General features: G+C 41.3%; 1 protein-coding gene across 1 annotated transcript in view; it reads right to left on the bottom strand.

The window, feature by feature from the left end:
- Window positions 1–14,979, bottom strand: part of Frmd4a (FERM domain containing 4A) — a 749,198-nt gene that overhangs the window by 660,859 nt on the left and 73,360 nt on the right. Inside the window, exons 5-6 of the mRNA XM_076572733.1 lie at window positions 13,881–13,934; window positions 11,029–11,161 (exon numbers count right to left, since the gene is read on the bottom strand). The gene's annotated coding sequence lies outside the window, so the exon portion shown is untranslated. The remainder of the gene's footprint in view (window positions 1–11,028; window positions 11,162–13,880; window positions 13,935–14,979) is intronic.

The following is a 14,979-nucleotide window of genomic DNA, read 5'->3' as shown; positions in this document are numbered from 1 at the left end:
ACAGTGAGGACAGGTAGAGCTATGATTCCAAGCAAAGCCTGTCTAATTCTAAAGCTCAGTGTCTTATCCATGGCCAGCATTGCTGTTTTAAACTTTGCTGTTGGCAGGATGTGGTGGGACACACCTTCGTTGCACTTGGGGGAAGGGAATAGGTGGATCTCTATGAGTTCAAGGCCAACCTACTGCACATAGTGAGTTTCAAGCCATCCAGCACTACACAGGGAGACCCTGCCTCACTCTTAAACTTGCCCATTTAACTGAATCACCCACTTTTCATATCTAGCCATGTGTTCATGTAAGCTTAGTTTAGGTCCCAGATAGGAACTTCAGAGCAATGAGATTTGCTTGGGATTATTTTATTTCCTTTGCTGTTTCCTTTCCCTGTGGGGCAGGTGAGTAGACACTAGACTATGAAGCCCTTAGGGCTGAGGATCAGACTTCATTATCCCATATACTCATCACTTAGTCACACATCCAGCATTGAACATCTGTTGCACATGGGCACCATTGAGCTGCACTAAAGTGAGGCTTGGGGCAAGAGAAGTAGGGGGGCCCCACCAAGGACATGAGAGAGTGTGGGCAGCGGCCTGGCTGCCAGAAGAACAGTCATGAGAAACCATCTTCTTCTCATGCTAACAGAACGGCATTTTTTCCTGTGGGGCTGAGTCGGTGTTGCCATGAAGTCATCAGCCTTCCAACCTTTCATCTTCCCAACATGTGAGTCCGAGACTCTGAGTCACAAAAAGAAAGCCTAACAGCTTGCACTTCCATCAGTGAGGGCAAACATGGGTAAATAGCTAAGTGAGGCAAAATGCAGAGGGAGATAAAGGCAAACGGGTAAAACTCAAGTGCAGCTAGCTGGGAGCAATCACAGCACTCCACACCTCTTCCTCTCTATATATACAGGTATGACCTCAAATCACACGTGCCTTACTGTTTCGTACAAAGTCCAATCACATAGCCAATGAAGTCCACTGTGGCTCAAACAATGGCATCATTTAGGAAATAAACACAGATTAGGTTTAAGACATTTTCCCATTCACCAGACTCCACTGTGGTGCAATTGCCTGCTAATTTTCTATGCTCTGTCCTACTTCAATCTCCTAATCATAAGCTGACAATTCCTTTCCTAAACAGAACTTCCCATCCACCCAGACTTTCTGAGAAACGTCCATTAGTGGAAGTCTCCCCATGACCTAACCTTGCAGATTTCTGGGCGGAGCTGGTCTGGGCTGTAAGAGGCCAACAGTAGACCAGGCTGAAATTAACCCGATTTCAGCAGTTGGCTTTGAGTGTGTCTGCATCTGTTGTTCTAATGGACTGTGAGAGCTGCCGGGTTGTCTGCCAGAACCTGCCGTCAAGGTCGAGGGATACAAGCAGGCAGCCTGAGGGAGCCTGCAGCCTGGACGCTTGGCAGCCAGACCGAGTCAGTTACCCCGCACTGTCAGGCAGGTCTGCCGGGAAATCTTTGGCTTCTCCAGGTTCCCTTTACATTTAAAAAAGAAAAAAAAGTAAAAGAACTATTCAGTGTGAGATGGGTTTGTTCAACCAGAAAAAAAACTATAAACATTTCATCAACTTCATTTTAGCACACCATATCCATGATGTAAAAGAAAATCCTTCCAATCCATATTCCTTGTATTCCATATAGCTTGGACAAAGCAGATATTGAGAACACATGACCATAGACAGGTACTCTGTCCAGCTAAACAACAGGCAAACTCTTGACCTCCTAAAGAAAAGCCACAGCTATTTTAAAAACTGCCATCAACCATGAGTCAGGGAGGAGCTAGGGCCATATCTCTCCCTGTTGAAATATTGACTCCTGGTGGATTCTGGGGGAGAGGCAGTCATTGTCTTTAGTTGTATAATCACTGAGGAGTCCAGCAGGCTTCAGCAGATAGCTGCAAACCCATGGGCATATAGACCCAGTGGGTACCCCCCAAAAAACAAACAAACAAACAAAAAACCAAGGCAACAAGAAAAATTAATGAATATGGGGACTAATGGGGTAATAGAGATGGAAAGGAGAATTAGAGTGGTTATAAAATTCAAAATGCATGCTATATATGTATAAAATTGTTAAAGAGCAAATTTAATAAAGAATATTTTATGTGTATGCAAACATATATGTATATAGACATATACAGATATAGATATTGTACTAAATATTGTGTCCCAAGCATTACGGGAAGTCGCCTATCTCTGTTCCCATCTGAGGATGAGAACACTGAGTGAGCAGAGTCATGGAGCCTGGTAACACAGGGTAACACAGATGGAGGAGCAGGGCTGGATTTTAATGCGAGCCAGCTGATTCCACAGCTCACCCTGTCACGGATCAGGCCTCACTCTCAAGAACCAGGTGAAGGGGCAGAGGGGCGGAAGGCTATCCCGAGTCACATGCTTTGGCACCAGTGTCTTCCATCCTTCTCCAGTCTTAGAACCACTTTATACTTTTGCAACGACAACAAAAACAAAAACATTTAAATCATGATTATCATTAGACTTTCAGTAGACACAGAATGAGGACCACTATGGACTTAATAAAGTTAATAAATATACTTGTATCTTTTTCTTTACAATAAAATCCACAATCATTACCCACATGTATGAATTATAATATCCACGGAGCACACTGTGAACATGTATGATTCTTGGATCCCTTGCATTAATCTTGAAATCCACAGCTGGCATCAATTTCTTCTTCCACTGTTTTTTGTTTTTTGTTTTTTTGTTTTTTTTTTCATGGATGCCCAAAATAGATGTTATAAAGCTGGATAAGAATTCAGACTTAAAAACACCAACATGACGGCAGCAAAGGATGCTAACATCATGCCAGTGTTCAAATAAGTGAGGGGTAGAAGGAGACACTGGATTGACTACAGTCGGGGTTCTCCTCTTCAATGGAGTCAGCAAAAGTCAGCCTGTAGAAACCAAGGCCCTTAACTGCCATTTTCCCCATGTTAGAACCCCCTTGTACTTTTCTGAAATAAAATCATCACCATACTTTCTGCCACAGAGGAGGTCTTCTTTGAAAAGGATCACATCTATTATTTTTCTCTTCACTGTAACCAAATTCCTGGTAGGAAGCAACTTAAGGACAGATCTATTCGGGTTCACAGTTTGAGTGGGCATAGCCCGTCGTGGCAGAGGAGGCATGGGGCTGGGACTCCTCACCTGACATCAGAGAAGGAATCAGACATAAATCGGGCAGGAACTTGGGACAGAAAGCCCTCAAAGTACCCACTAATGACCCACTTTCTCCAACTAGGACACACCTCCCATATGTCCTGCAGTCTCCTGGAACAGCCCCACCAGAGGGGACCAAGTGCTGAAATACACCGTGCTCTAAGAGATCATTTACATCTAAGCCATAACAGGGTTTCTACAACTTTCAAGAAAAAAAAAATCCAAAGGTTGAAGTGAGCTTCTTCCTACCCCAGAACAAAACACTCAGGTCTGTGTACTCTCATCCTGGAGTCTCCACTGGACCCTGTCACATTATTAAGTCGTCTTGGGTTGCAATGTTAGAAGTTTGTCTAGCACACGTGGACACTTGGTGGGTCATGCCATTATACCTCCATCCATTCCAGTTTGCCCCTTCCATGGGATCAGATTAGCCATGAACCCAGTCTAAAAAACAAACAAAAACAGAATGGCAGCTCTCACATTGCTTTTATTCTCTTCTTGGAGAGACTTTACTCTCTGAGTTTCTCTGCCTCGGACGGCAGCAGAGGAGTTACCAGTCTGGATCCTAAGGCCTCCTGACCATATAGACGCAACAGGATCTGCTGGCCTTCCCACTGCCAAATACTTTGATTTCTCTTATTCTTAAGATGAGTTTGGAATAACTCCTGGCATGAAAGGGAAAGCTATCTGCCAAGAGTCCTAAATTGCAGGAAACTTGCAAAGAAAGAAATGTCCCTCTGCTGGATATGTGTTTACTCTGAAATCAATACGGGTAAGAGAATTCATTCTGAACTCATTTGATTAGAAACCTAGAGTCCAAATCCATATTACTGCCACTGCCACTTATGCTAGACAGAGGATGCTGACAAAGGACCCCTTGTGTGGAGTATGGAAGGTGCCCCGTGGGGCTCCATCAATTTTTCTGTCTGTGTTTGCATTGGGTTTATTCTACAGGGTCTGTTACTCCAACTAGACAAGATGCTGACTCAAAGGCTTTTCCTGCTAAACAGACAGCTAGGGGACAGCACTTCTGTTGCCATCCCTTCACTTCACCAGTTCCCATGGAGCAAAGGCAGAGCATCAGAACCAAGGCTTCAATCTAGTCTTGGTTTGCCAAGACATTCATTTACAAAAGGGACGGGAAGGCCTCTGGATGGTCCTGGGAAGGATGTTCCTTCCTGTTGACATGGTTTTATCCAAACGAGTGTGGCAGCAGCCTTGTCCTGCCAGCCTTCTCAAACTCTTTGTGAGATGAAGAATATTCACATTTCTGTTTTGCACCTGGGAAGCTCTGAGCCTTTCTGCAAACTGAGGAAAAACACAGTGGTGAGCAAAGCCATGCATTAGATCAGTGTCTCATTGCTCATCAGTGGTCGGAGTCAAGATATCCTGGTCACTGAACTTTCAAATGGAAAGAATAGGAAATCATGTCTGAACTGAAAGTTTCTTCTAAAAGTGAGAAAAGAGACCAGAATACAGAGTTGGCCTGGCTTTGGATATTGGATCTGAGATTACTCAGTCAATGTGTCCCCATGCCTATAAATGAGATTAACTAGCATCTACATCATGCAGATGTTACAAGTAATGAAGGTGATCATGTAGGAAAGCTAGAACCAACATACTTCTGAATTTAGCTTGGGACAGAGCTTTGGTACTGGCACTCTGCTCCATCTATCCTTGTATTGCTCCATCCCCATCACATAGCTAGGAACAGGCACACAGTAGAAGAAAGACCCAATGGGAATTTCAACATCTTATACAAATGAATGACATATATTATATATATATAGCTATACTAGTAGCAGGTTAGACACAATGCCTATGAAACTCCTATTAAGATCTCTGCCCTAGGGTTGAAGAGATAGCTCAGCAGTACACACTGCCCTTGCAGAGGCCTGGAGTTTCATTCCCAGCACCCACATGAGGTAGCTCACAACCACCTGTAACTTCAGCTTCAGGGAAGCAACATCCTCCTCTGGCCTCTGCAGGCACTTCCCTCTCCTGCATAAACCCCAACAGACACACATACACATACATACATACATACATACATACATACATGCATACATATAATTGAAAAACATTTTTTAGATCTCTGTTCCTTTTCTCTGAACACAAATTGTCTAAGCAGACATGGTCCACTTTGTCCCAATCAAGTACCCCCCACCAACCCCGCTTTGAGCTACCTCTAACCCCAGCTGTCTCAATTCCCAGTGCTACCTGCTAACTCAGCCCCAAAGCATTGCATCCATACTCTCTAGCTCCAAGAAATCCACAGCATGCACTTTATAAGACTCTATGTAACATAGGTCTTTTTAGTAAGAAGAAAGGTAGGAGTCGTCTCTGGAGCAAACAAGACCAGGGAGCTGTGAACTCCCACACATCGATAAATTTTATGCCATTTCACAGAATTAAAACACAATACTCTTGTTTTCTCAAGTATTATCTCGCTATATACAGTCTTGAAATTTCCCAGGAGTTCAAATCAAACATTTTACATGATCTATGAATCTGACACTAGCCCTTGGATGGCATGAGAAACACTATAATTTTTTTTTCTTGACCAACAAAATCAAAACTAACATCATTGGCAAATGTACCATTTTATAATCCTCTCTGGATTATTTCCACTCCAGTTCTTACTGACATTTTAATAGTCATTTGACAGGGGCCTCTTTTTTTTTTTTTTTTTTTTTTGGTTTTTCGAGACAGGGTTTCTCTGCGTAGCTTTGCGCCTTTCCTGGAGCTCACTTGGTAGCCCAGGCTGGCCTCGAACTCACGGAGATCCGCCTGGCTCTGCCTCCCGAGTGCTGGGATTAAAGGCGTGCGCCACCACCGCCCGGCATGGGCCTCTTTTTTTTAAGTAGCTGAAAGCCTATTTTTCATCCCTGACATACCATGGTAAACTGTAAAGTGTTGGCTGATTTCTGTGGATCATCAGGAAATAAGAATATTTACTAATAAATATGCTTATACTATGGGGAACAAGATTAAAGACTACAAAAATCATAGGATATTTAGATTTGGTAATTAATAAAGAATAACTGGTGGGGGAGATGGTGGTCATAGATCATAAGACAAAAATAAAATGGAAATTGTATCACAAGAAAAACCAATACTATACTCAAAACTAAAGTACATACTGTGTTATGCAATCAACACTGTCATAATTGTTTGCTTATTTGTTTAAGACAGGGTCTTACTATATAGCCAAGTTGGCCTCACCCTGACAATCCTGTCTCTACCTCCCAAGTGCTTTGATTGTAGATGTATGCCAATACAATCTACACCAACAATTATTTGTGTGTTCAGAGACCTGAGGAAGGAACTACGTTCACCTGAGTTCTCTGGGGGCAAAACCTCATATTTTGCCTCCTGGTCCCTCTTATTTCAGTATATGCATTATTTCTGTAATTTTACCCATCATTCCATTCCCTTGAGTGCATACCTCTTTACTTCCCAGCTCCCAAATGTCCCTTACTTCCCTCAACTGTCACTAAGAAAAATGAAAGGTAAACAGAACACCAGATGCTACAATATATTTTCTCCTAATTCTCTTTGATCATAACACCAAAGATTTAGTTTAGGTGGAGACATTCCTAAGCAGGAAGGAAACCTTTTCCCTGACGACCTGTGACTGGAAACAAGGAAGATGCTGAGTTAAGATGGAGACAAAGAGATATTGTACCAAACTGCAGACTCATCAAAACAAACTCCTGTTTTCAACACCAGCAATGGGAACTTGGACATTCTGGACTGCCTCTTTTCCTAGCTTTGTTCTGGGGTTTGTGGTTTGGCATTATGGGTGGCAACATGTTTCTCATTCAGTCATCCTTAAGTTCCAATCCTTTGTATCCTCATTTCTTTTCCTACTACTTAGACAAAAAGTGACCCATCCATCCCACCTTGATCAGGACTGGTGGAAGTGACTAGAAATCAGGATACTACCTGACTGGCAAGGGTAAACAGGCAAAGCCAATCACACAGTTGCTAGCCTGTATCAGAAACACAGATGGCTTTGGAAACAGAACCATGAAAAACAACCACCGCCCAAGATTCTGTCTGAGTCATGAGGTTCTGGTCAACTCAAACTGTTCTTGTTTATTTGAATTTTCTGGCAAATTTTTTTCTTTCCTACAAGGACATGCATTACTGGAACAGTAAAAAAATTGCAGAAGATTTTATGGTAGTTATTAACAATATTTTGATTTCTTTAGCTGGTGGACCATAGTGATTTTTCTAAATCGCTGTTTCTCACAAAGCTCTATATTGTTTTATGCAAATCAATAACTTATTACATATCTCACTGGAAGGCGAACTACTGCAGGCTTCTTAATCTTCCTCAGAAATCTCACTGACATTTGACTGTAGCTCTAACTGCACATTTCATCAGGAGCCTTGCGACGTCTGTCTGCTCCCTTTATACAGTTTCAAAGATGCTTTCTCTAAGTTTTATTTACAGCAACGTTTCTCTCTGCTCAATCTTTCAGATGTCAAGCAGGCAGCTCAGATACAGTGGCTTCCCTCAGACTGCTCTGAGAACCTGACCTAGACAAAGCTGGAGGCTTTTCAGAGGTTTCCTGAAAAGCTTTCAGCTAGACATTTCTATAAATCGCTTCAACAAAAATTGCCATTGTGATTAAGATATGCTAATGTTAATTCAGCAAAACATGCTAAAGAGTTGTTCCAGATTTTACTAGACAGCAAGCTATTTGGACAAATGGGATTTTATAGAAACAGTGAATATTTAAAAAGTGCTGCTTTCACTCCTGTCAGATTTCAGTGTGCCTCGGCTGTAGTGTGAAGAGCCAAAGCATTATTCATAATAATGAGATATAGAGATAAGTGACCCTAGGTATCATTAATGGATATAGAAAATGCAGTATGTAATATATCATGGAATATGACTCAGGCATAAAAAGAAGGAAATCCCGCTATTTGCAGTAATGTGGATGAGCACAGAGGATGTAACAGTAAGTGAAATAAGCCACACGAAGAAACACAGGCACGGTATGACCTCTTTTATATGTGGAATCTAAACAAGTGGAACTCACAGAAGCAGAAAGTGGAACAGTGAGTGCTACGAATAGAGGGGAGAGAATGGGAAGAGTGAAAGAGCCCAGGGACATGAGTCAAAGGGTGCCCACTTTCACTTACAAGATGAGTAAGTTCCAGAGATCTAGTGTATATTTGAAATTTGCCCAGAAAATAGCTCAAAACTATCCTCACCACTCACATTCTGACACAGAGAGAGACAACCACAAGGTGATGGATGGGTTAAATAGCTGGCATATGGTAATAACTTAGCATCATCTGTACATAGATACATAGATAGGAATGTATAAATAGCTATGTTGTATACCTTGGATATATAATGAACACCATTTGTTAATTATATTTCAATAGAGTTGGAAGAACATTTTTAGCATTCAGGAAACTGTTATCTAACTAAGTAGGTTACAGAGAAGTATAATAGTGTCTCAGCAGTCTACACTAAGGATTAATGGCATACTTATATACCCAAGAGCTTGGAATAATGACTATCATGTACTAAACTCTACACAAGTAATATCCATTGTCCTCCTTGGGACACAGAAGTTGGTGGAACAATGTCCCTCTAAGTCAGCATTCTCTTTCCATAGGCTCATCTTAGATTTAAACCTAGGAAAAGTGTCATAGTCCTGGGTAAGTAGATGAAGGGATACAGGCATGCGTACAACAGAAACACCCGAACACCCATGATTATCACTTCAGTGTTCACAATAGCCAAGGCATAGAATCTTGCCCACCAACGGGAAAGGATTAAAGGAAATGTGTAAGTATAGACAACATAATTTCATGAGCCAATAAGAAGAATGAAATTACATCATTTGCAAGAGGTGAATGGAAGTGGAGATCATTATCGTAAGCAAAATAAGCCAGACTAGGAAAGAAAATGTCATGTTTTCTCTAATGTGAGATCTAGAAGGGGGATAATTTGGGAGGAGGAGGGGTTCTAGCAGAGGTGGGGAGATTGACAAGAGAGGATAATAGGGGGTGAGTAGGAGCAAAGTGTCTGACACACAGAAATGAAAATACAAGTGAAACCCCATCATTTCTGTACAATGGATGTGCACATGTTTTTAAATATGTCACAGGGAAGTTGGCTTACTGCAACCTGAATCACTGCCTTTGGCTCATTCTGCTGTGCTAAAGTTTATTGAGGGCAATCTGATTCACTTTTAATTTCAGCCTTATCACTTTATATTCCACGCCCAACTCGTCTATTGAACAAAGACCATAACTGCCTGTAGCAGAGGTTCTCAGCCTTTGGAGGTTGAATGACCCTTTCACAGGGGTCCCATACCAGATATCCTGCATATCATATATTTACATTGTGATTCATAACAATATCAAAATTACAATTATGGAATTAGCAATGAAAAACAATTTGATGATTGAGGGTCACCACAACATGAGGAACTGTATTAAAGGGTCACAGCATTAGGAAAGTTGAGAAACACTGGCCTATGGTTTCAAACATCCAAGACAATGTGTATGGAAATGATAGCCAAAACTTCACATAACACAGGCATTTTATGAGTGGTAGATAATAGTATCTTTGTTATGATATCTGAAACTAAAGTTAGCAACAGGTTTGGTGGGAATTCTATTTTTCTGATTTCCTGTCTTTGATCTTGTCATACAAAGTAGGTTAAAAAAAAAAAGTCTCCACTTGGTTGGTTAAGTGTCCACCAAAGGCCTGAGTGATAAAGGCTTAGGAGGGAGTAGAACCTTTAAGAGGTGGAGTCTATCGAAATGGGGGGCATATAATGCCAATGAAGAGGGAGTTGAGATTGCAGCCTTCTCTAGTTTTTGCTTCCTGGATGCCTCTTCTCTATGTGCTCCGACCATGGTGTCGAACTTTATCACAGGCCCAAAGAACAGGGCCAAGTGAACACAAGCTGAAACCTCCCAAACTAAAAGACAATTAAACAAAATAAACCTTTTTTTTTTTCTTTCTAATTTGATTATCTCAGGTATTTTGTTAACTAACTAACTCCATTTCTGAGAACTAGCCAGTTCATCTGTAGGGCAAACTGCCAGTGAGAACATTGTACTGAAACAGTTAATGTTCTGTGGGAATCAGCTCTTTTGTTGGAGTCCAGGAAGATCCAGAAATGCCTTGTAGCAAGCCCTTGGGGAATGATCAGCTTACTAAACTTGGCATTTCCCATACCATCTCTTTGGTGACAGAAACTCACAAATGCCCAGCTACAGGCATTAGTGTATTTGTTATGGTATACCACCAGCACCCACTGCTACCACCATGAAGTCCAGAATAATCTGGGGTCTAGAAAAATAAATTTCAGCAGTCAAAGTATCTGGGGAAATTACTTTATATGCAATGGTTAGCCTACCTTGTGTAGGTTTTATTTGACTTAGTTATTTGATGCATGAGCGGTCAATGTTATTGACCATCTAGCCATCCATAAACCCTACCACTTAATAAAACAGTGACCTATTAGCCCATGAGTTCAATGAACAAGCAGCAAAGGGGTGCAGTCTATGTGGGGCCAACCAATGCTACAACAACCAGACTCTCCTAGCTCCATGAATGTCGTCCCAAAGAGAATGAAGATTGCATTTTGGATCTATCAAACACCTTGTCTGGTTTTACATAAAGAAATTACTGTGGGATTAAATTATAATTTAGTTATAGTGATTAAACTATAACTTAGTTCTTGTAATTACTGAGACTTTTACCAAGAAAATATGTACATATGGAAAAAAGAATATATTTATCCTATTGACTATTCAACAACAGCTATACATATATCAACTACTACAGACTCCTACCTCACATTGTACTGGATTTGCTGATCCTCAAAATAGCCCAGTCAGAAGGAGGCATATCAGAAGGAAATCGTTCATGATGCGGTAATATTCAGTTGAAGCTGGTGATGATATTCTATAGGAAGTGCAGGGAGCCCTGAGAAAGTAAAGGCCTGGATCAATGTGTGCTGTTGACTCAAGCATGGCAATGTCAAAGGCCCCAGAGCCTCACACCCATGGAGAATGGCAAAGTGTTCCCCCTGGGATGAGGTCCAGAGGGAAATGCCAAAGCTTACCTCAGGGGACCAAGCCCAAGTGTTGATAGTCTGTGTACAACATGTCCACCATAGCTTTCTCCTCTAGGATGTTTATAGTTTGAAGACTTCTCATACAGAGTTAGCTAAAACTACCTCCCTGATCCAGCTATATACCATAGACCCTGCCTTGTATTTGCTGAATGTTATAATGCTGCCTCCTTGTCCAGTATGTAATAGCCCAACCTCCTGATTCAATTCAGTATAATAACATTCTAAGCTTCCAAGATGCTGAGGTTTCTCCAACAGAGAGCCCCATCCACCTAAATCCAGCTTTTCTGTGTGTCTGTCTGTATCTATCTTTTCTTCATTCCCTCTCTACCCCCAGTCAGGTCCAAGTGTCCAGAGGCATGCAAAGACTCAGCAACTTTCAGTCCATGCTAAGAAACCAAGAATCTTTCAAGACGTGACCAAGCATGAACACAAGGTCTGATTGTACCCATTCCCATTAAATACTTTCCATATCTCATGTAGTACAAGAAGATACATCCTTGGGCCATCATCAGAATAGCACATCTCTCTATGCTGATGGCGTTCTACATTTCCATGCCGTTTACTACAAACACCCTCCTAGGAATCCTTACTTTGAGAAGATGCCCAAACCTGACTTTGGAACTTGTTTCATGCTGCATCTCACCTGATGAAGCATTGAGTCTGCACAGGAGCAATTCGGTACCTGTCCCCTGATATGATGCTCAGAGAAGGCCACACATCCCCTCTGTGCTACTCCTGGCAAAACTGCTTGAGACTTCCAGACACATCCACATTAATGGGCAAAGAGAAGCCAGTTCCCCACTCTGTGTGGTCCTGCGGAAAGCCTTTGTTGCCAAGGGTCCTGGTGAACTGGACCATGTTGGGCAGGGCTTGTTTTGTCCTTTAGTGAGACATCTCCCTGATGCTCCTGTACTGCATGAGTGTCTATGACAGACAGAGAAAGGCTACTCATCAATGGATCCTCAACTGGACCAAGGTTGCTCCAAAGTGACTGGTACCATTCAAGGACAGGACTGATTTTCCCTCATTACCTGTTGACCCGGAGAAAAGTCAGAACTATGAAGGCTTTTTGTTTCCATTTAGCTGAATAGTGACAAAACAATTTTACTATTCATAAGACATCTTTTATGAATTAATCTAATACTCTTGGTCAATAATATCACTATTTAGCATGAATTACCATTTTAACACATACATAATTTAGACCTTAATTTGGTTTGCATGGTATCACACAGTTGTTATTCACAGAAAAACTGAGTAGGAAAAAAAGCACAATGCATGTTCACTAAAACGTGAAAATCATGTAATAGGCCTGAAAGTACATTTTCACATTTACCTACTCAACACATAAATGTATCAGAACATAAAATGTTATCTCAAGCAACTGGAAGGCTGCTGCTTTCCACTTCTGAAAAGAGCAGGCAAATGAAAACAAGCCAATCTTATTATCAGGGACAGATTTTATGGCACTTATTAAAACATCAGGAACTCCTGTCAGTGGTATACATCCCATAACACACAGCTCTGTCAGCTTGATGGTCTCCACGTATTTGTAATGGCTGAAAGAGACATCCCAGCCTTCCCAAGAGGTCCATTAGTTTTATGACTTCCCAGAGCTTTAGCTCGTCAAGGTATTGATATCAATGAGGGCCCTGAGTGTGTAAGCACCCTAGTTATGATCCACTGAAAATCACGAATGCCTCTAGGGAGGAATAATCCTACATGATCTGTTCAATAAACTTTATGCACCTAAATCAAATATTTTGAAGTTGTTTTTGTCATTTATAGCCAATAAAATTCACTCTACTAAAATAAAACACAGAAATTCACCAATAGGAATTGAGATGATTAGGTAAAAGTTTGAGAAGAACAGCCGGGCGTGGTGGCGCACGCCTTTAATCCCAGCACTCGGGAGGCAGAGGCAGGCGGATCTTTGTGAGTTCGAGGCCAGCCTGGGCTACCAAGTGAGCTCCAGGAAAGGCACAAAGCTACACAGAGAAACCCTGTCTCGAAAAAACCAAAAAAAAAAAAAAAAGTTTGAGAAGAAATGTTATTTATACACCTTCTATTATCACCCCATAAGTTACTATTCACCACAAGAGGGCTAACAGTAGATTTACAATGGAAACACCTGGAAAGAAACTTCTTACACTGTGTAGCAAAGTCACTGTCATCAGGATCAATGAAATACCTGTCACCTGATAGGCTGCACTGGGAAGAACATGGCATCTCATCTGTGCTGTTCCTACCATTTAGTTGAATCTAGTTATAGGAAAAAGTCACAATCCAACTAGACAGATAGTGCTTTTCAATGAGGCTGAGGCCAAGAAGCAAAGACCTGAAAACCTGTTCTATGTCAAAGAGAAACAGGCTGAGACAATTAAAGGCCATCTGCATTCATTAGATCTGATCAGATTGTGAAGAAAATGGCCACAAAATGCAGCATTGTCATCGTTGAAGAAAATGGAAGACAGCTGGACTGTGGTTAGAATAATAATATGCTCCATTAATGTGAAATTCCCAGACTTTATTTAAATGATAGTTATCTTAATGTAACAAAATACTTACTTGTAAGGAAATGTATGCTGAAATATCTAGGGGCATGATGTCTTCAACTATCACCTATAATTCAGAGAAAGTAAATATACACACAGAACAGTCTAAAATGTAAATAATTGTAACTCTAAGTATGAAATATTCAGGAGATCTTTGTAGCAGTCTTGACAACTTTTTGTAATTTTAATATATTATCTAAATAATGAGAAAAATCACAGCTAGAAAAAATGCAGTCTACAAAAATTTCTATCAATGTGTCTGGGGATGGAACTTTGAAATCTCTCCACTCTGCCCTTTGTCTTCCAAGGAGCCACAGTGGATCTTAGAGCAAGTTCTCACCATGCAGGGACAGGACCCCTTGAGTAGCCACCACACTATAAGGTATGGCCTTAAAAGATGCACTCCCGACAGTCCACATACAAACACACACCGAGGAACACTGTGGACTAAATTCACTAGGAGAGAAGGAACAAACCAAGAATATTCCAGGTCCAAGAACACCCAACATGTTTTAACTTGAATGGCAGGTCATGTTTCAACTCATCTGAAAAATTCCTTCAAAACCATGATATAGTGTGTGTGTTTATATACTGTGAGTCATGATTTATAAAATTAAATAAATAGACATCAGACTGGCTCAAAGTCCATGTAGTAGCATGAATATTGTTTTCAGTGGCTTTTACTTTTTCAGGTATAAATAGCTAGGATTCTCTCTGGAAGTCAAGAAGAACAGGACTAAATACCCACAGTCCCCAAATCCATTTGTTCAGTGAGCATCCTGTATAATGGCCAGCCAGGTGCTCTTCTCTTTCCCATCATCTGGCACTGATTATTCATTCATTGACTCTCACAGCTCACCCTTCTGTATTATTCTTGCTGGATTTGGAGGAGGAAGGCTTGGCAGGGCCTGTTGCCTTTGTTATACTGTCTCATTTTAAAGCCCTGGTGGGCCTGGAATTTTCTATCTATCCCAGACTAGCTCTGAATGCGCTAGCTTCCTGCCTCCACCTTCTAACTGCAGCTCGTACTTCCCATTGTCTCCCACATCCCCTCTTGACCTGGCACCACGCTCTGTCCATTCCATCTCAGTATGTGACAACTTCATTTTCTT

This window comes from Peromyscus maniculatus, chromosome 5 (assembly GCF_049852395.1).
Source record: "Peromyscus maniculatus bairdii isolate BWxNUB_F1_BW_parent chromosome 5, HU_Pman_BW_mat_3.1, whole genome shotgun sequence".
NCBI lineage: Eukaryota > Metazoa > Chordata > Mammalia > Rodentia > Cricetidae > Peromyscus > Peromyscus maniculatus.
This window is presented reverse-complemented; position numbering and strand designations above follow the sequence as displayed.